Source organism: Belonocnema kinseyi, chromosome 9 (assembly GCF_010883055.1).
Source record: "Belonocnema kinseyi isolate 2016_QV_RU_SX_M_011 chromosome 9, B_treatae_v1, whole genome shotgun sequence".
Taxonomy (NCBI): Eukaryota; Metazoa; Arthropoda; class Insecta; order Hymenoptera; family Cynipidae; genus Belonocnema; species Belonocnema kinseyi.
In genome coordinates this window covers 12,776,437-12,781,762 of record NC_046665.1, presented here as the reverse complement: position 1 = coordinate 12,781,762, position 5,326 = coordinate 12,776,437, and the positions used below count along the sequence as shown (strand labels likewise).

At 28.5% G+C, this 5,326-nt stretch overlaps 1 protein-coding gene across 2 annotated transcripts in view; it reads left to right on the top strand.

Annotated features, from left to right (window-relative positions):
- Window positions 1–5,326, top strand: part of LOC117180132 (proline-rich extensin-like protein EPR1) — an 86,015-nt gene that overhangs the window by 445 nt on the left and 80,244 nt on the right. The window lies entirely within an intron of this gene.

Genomic DNA, 5,326 nt, shown 5'->3' with positions numbered 1-5,326 from the left:
TTTGGGCATTATTAATTGTAGATTCATCCGATTTTAGACCTTATATTTTTGGGACTTATGATTTTGGGCCTAAAGGTGTAAGGCTGGTGATTTTGGGGCTCATGAAGTTTTGTCAGTAATAACTTTTAAAAATGTCTATATTTCAGATAATACATTTAAATAGTTACCAAAGTCCTTTCGTGTAGGAAAGAAAAAACACCAACTCTGAGAAATATTTTACGCTTGTTTATTTATAAACAGATAATAGCATAACTAGATTATTAAATATATCGATAAAATGCTAAGAATTGATGTTTAAAGTTATGCCTTTTTTAACTTTTTTAAACAAAATAAGCTTTTAAAAAATAAGGATCCTAAATAATTTTATTATTTGTGTAATGCCTGATAAAGTTATTCAAGTGGCTTGTTTGTTTATTACTTGACTGATTTATTTCTACTGGAAATTTTTCTTCGTCATTCCTATAAAAATGTTTTAAATCTCTTAAAATGCTTGCATGTTTAATCATTAGGATTTAAATCAAATTTAAAATCATTTCCCCATAATTTTATACGTCCTAATTGGTTCTAAGTATATTAAAGCAACCGTCTTCCCTTGAAAAAATAGCTTTAACTTGCCCTGGTAAGCATGAGGCGCTACCGTCAATCGGGGTTCGGCCGTGGAGAGTGATAAAACGGAAGATAGCGCTGAAATAATCTGCAAATGCACGATGGGCGATTAACTCTCCAGTATCAATATTTAAATTAAAATAAGAATTTAAAGTATACGGAATAAAGTCCCAATTTAAAAACAATTATTATTATTATAAATAAATTAATAAATTATTTAGTTTATTTTCTAAAACATCTAGCAGTAAGAAGCGGGTTGCAGTGGAACATTAATAACATGCAATATTAAGACGAATATTTTTTAAGATCTTGCCACTACAAAAGAGCATATACACACATGCATTTACAAATATATTTTGAGTTTTTAATTATTTTCATGTTATGAAAGTCCCAAGTTTGCCGCGAAATTGTAAAGTCTGGGGTAAATTTGTGTAATTGAAACAAATTAAAATTTTAGGATATTGGATTATCGATCTTTTTGTTTTAACAAATGTAATTTTTTGTTAATAATCATCAAGCTTACAACTTTGTTTACCATTTGAAAGAAAACTAATTTTTCACACAATTTTGTCATTATGCCTTCACATGATCTTTATCTGTCGAATTTAAGTTTCATTTAAATTAATAAAATTGTAAAAAATAATACAATCCTATCAAGAAGTAGTCTTGTCTAAAATAAAAAATATGCAGTCGAAAATTGACTTACTTTCTCAGGTTAGTTCTTAGTTTTGTAAACTAATTGAATTTAAACTATTAAAAATTAACTCTTATGTTTATTAACAGTATTTATTGAGCCTAAAAATTAAAAAATTACTGTTTATTTATCAATAAGTTCAAAAAAGTATAGTACGAGAATTTGAACATTTAGGTATTTTCTTTAATCAAGGAAATATAACTTAATTAAACTTACTGAGGGATTGGTGAGAAAGCTTGATACCAGGAATGATTTAATTACATCATGAATTAGAAATTATGAACCTGATTTTTTTTAATACATGTTCCAATTGAGCAGGTCACTGTGAACTGATATATTCCTTTTTTTAACATTTAGCGCGATATTTTATTAGTTAAAAAAATAAAACGGCAGATAAGATTCAATTATCTGATTCAGTAAATAGTGATGGCATATTTTATTATTTGCTTTTACTTAGCATGCAGTACCGACTCAAATAGCATAACATTATTTATTAATCATAACATTGTTATATCAATGATTCCATTAAGATATTCCAAAATATTAAATTGTATATTTTACAAGTATCTGAAAATAAGCCATTTTATTCACTATTTGCTAATAAATAAAATGTTCTTCATCATTTTGAAACCTTGAAGCGCCCAAAACAGACCTTGACATTTCCCAAATAAAATCATACAGCGATTCATCGTAAACATTAATGGAGGAATCTTTTGAAAGGTGTAAACGTTACACAAGAGTATTTCTCGAACGAATATTAACCTCAATTTTGCGCGATGATGCACTTATATCAATATGATTTTCTTGGTATCGGGGCGATAAAACTGAATGTTTATGAAAATTATAATAAAATAAAATACACCTGTCACAAAAACTATAAAAGGCACAAACCACGTGGACAATTCTTTACCAATTTTTGACCCTCCGTTCCCCCCTTGTGACCCTTTGACGACCACCCTCCCCAATGGGAGATTCATAAAGTATTGGCATATCTCTGGGATGATAACGCTATCATGTACTGGGCTTTCCGTGCTGGCCCAGCACTGAGTATCAGTTAAGAGGGATAAAAAATGATTAAAATATTAATTCTGCATTAGGCTCATTACATAATGACAAGCCGACTAAAAAAAGGATAGATGAAAATCGGTTAATTCGTTGAATTTCTGTTGAGAGTTTTGATAATTTTGCATTGAGTTTAAGATTACACTTATGATTGACCATATTGACCGATTTTCCTAATCTTTTTTTTTCATTATTTTGGTAAATTGAATCAGGAAATTTATGCAGGTAATTACAATTTAATTGAGCCATGTTTCGCCTAATTTTAGAGATTGTAAGAGGTGATTATTAGTAAAGGGTGATTTAGTGTGGTCTCTATCGAAAGACAGAAGCAAATGCAAGAAAGTCAGAAATATGGCCCGTACACTGAAAAAAAGTGTCTTTGATTCAAAGAAATGGTTGTTCTGAATACGTCCAATCATGTATTTCTTTAATCCAAAGATATCGTTTGATCATATGAAAAATAAGAAATTATTGAAGCAAATAAATAATTACTTGAGCGTGTGAAATATTATTTGAGGGAATGGACGATGTCTTTAACTGAATGAAATCAGAGATTTGAATTTAAAAAGCAGTCTATTTTTATGATCGAATATAACTCTGATTCTATAAGAAATCTTTTCCTAATTGAAAGTAATGTCGATGGGATAAAATAAAAGTTCATTTAATTGAAACATTTGATTTCTCGTTTCAAAGAAACATACTGTCAACTTTCACAAATACTTCCAGGCACCAAAGAAATGACAGTTGACTAGAAAAGAAATGGTTTCGGTTCGAATGAACGATCTCCTGTTTCAAATAAATATTCATCAGATTCTTTAAAACATTATTCAAGTGTAAGAACGGTATTTTTAATTGAAAGAAATTTTAATTCCTATAAAAGAAAAATCAGATCTATATAAAGAAATGTTTGATAAAATCAAAAAAATATTGCTATCACATAAAGGAATATGTAGTTGACTTCAATAGCAGTTTCGCAGTTCAAAAGATACAATTTATTGTCTGAAAACAACGCAGTTTTAATAATCAAGTATTCTTTCTTGAAGCAAACAGATATTGCTTCATAATAAACGCACAAATTTTTACATCAAAGCTGTCATTCAATAACTCCAAAACCTATTGAGGAGAAGCAAATCAATATTTCTTTGGTTTAAGGAAAATATTGTATCTATTTGAAACTGAGGTACTCCAGTCAAATATAGGTCTACTATCACTTAATGGAATATTTCTTTGGGAGAGAGAAATATCACTTTGCGACAAAATTACTTTGATTCTGTTGAGTATCATAATTGTCAGAATTCAGTAAATATTTGTTAAATTTAATGTAATATTCCTTCATCTCAAAAGAATATTTTCTGAATTCAAATAATTAATTGATTGCAATGAGTATAACCATTTCTGGCATAGAATAAATATTGTTTTCAGTTTAATAAATATACATTAGCATTAAAATAATATTGCTTTAATTTGGATAATTGTTTCAGTGTTATGATTTTGACAGTTCTTAACATAGAATAAATATTTCTTTAATTGAATGAATATTCATTCACCTAGAGTGATTATTATCTTGACTCAACAAAAATAAATTAATTGATCCAAAGATGTATAAATTATTTGATTTTAAAATATATTTATCTCTTTTAAAGAATCGATTTCATTGAACTAAAGAATGAGTTCTTTGGACGCCCAAAACATATTCAATAAACGTAGGTTCTTACATTCTAGGAAATCACTTCTTTGATTTAATTTGTTTCACTTTTGATGCGGAGAAATATTTACCAGTATCAAAGAAATACCGCCCAAATAAATCATTTTCTTGAATGAAAGCGTGAATCTTTTGCTTCCAAATAATATTCAATTAACTGAAGTAAACAATTCCTTACTTCTCTCTTCTCATATCCTACGACAAAAAATGCAGTTTTTTCTGGAGCAAATTCCTTTTCCAGAATTTTTTATTGAAATTTCTGTGATTATAGATATTCATAATTTTTCTCTCTTTTTTCTCGAGTCTTCATTTGTTTCAAATACAACTGCTTGCGTCACAATGAATGTGCTGTTAGTCAGAATTGATGAACGATTTTGCTTCAAAATTCGTATTTTGTGGTTCAGTTTCACTGGTTTTATTCGAAAAATTAAAACATTATTCAGAGAAGCGGAGGAGCCTACTTCTTCTAAGTGGGCACAGAGCCATATAATTATAATATTTAATGACACAATGTGAACAGTTCATAATATGTTAAAATTTGACATAAATAATTATAAATATATAAATAGCAATTCATATTAAATCATTATTAACAATGAATAATATATACAATGTAAATATTTCATTTTTAAATATGGAGTTGTTTACTCAAGATTTAAAAGTTTTTTTTTATATTTGGTTATATTTGAGAAATTTTTAAAATGACATAAAAATTCTTGAAGTCTATTTGCAATCTTTGAAATCTATCAGATATATTTGGGGCTGTTCACAAAATACGTAATACATTTTTCCGGAACTTCTGCCACTCCTTGCGTGATACTTTTTCCATTGGTCTTAGCATGCAGAATGATACTTCGGCAGACCCCCCTCCCCCCCAAACGTATCAAATATTTTTTGAAATGCCGCTTTATGAAATAATTCAAGTCTTTGTGAAATGTGTTAAATGTATCCGAATACTTTGTAAATTCGTTGGAAAATCATCAAAATCTTGTAAATTGATTGGAAATCTGCGAAAGCTTTCTAATTTTTGTGAAATATTTTGGAAATAATTAAATGTTGTGTACAATGTTTGAAATCTACCAGAAATCATTACAGATATTTTGAAATGATTGTCAATATAAATTTTATACCTGAATTTATTATTCATTATTATCAATGATTACCTTCTCAGCATGAAAACAAAAACACAAACCCAAGACGACTCTCTCGGTTCCAGTTCTACTTCCCCCCTCTCCCAACCCTCCCTTATTAACTGAAGTTTT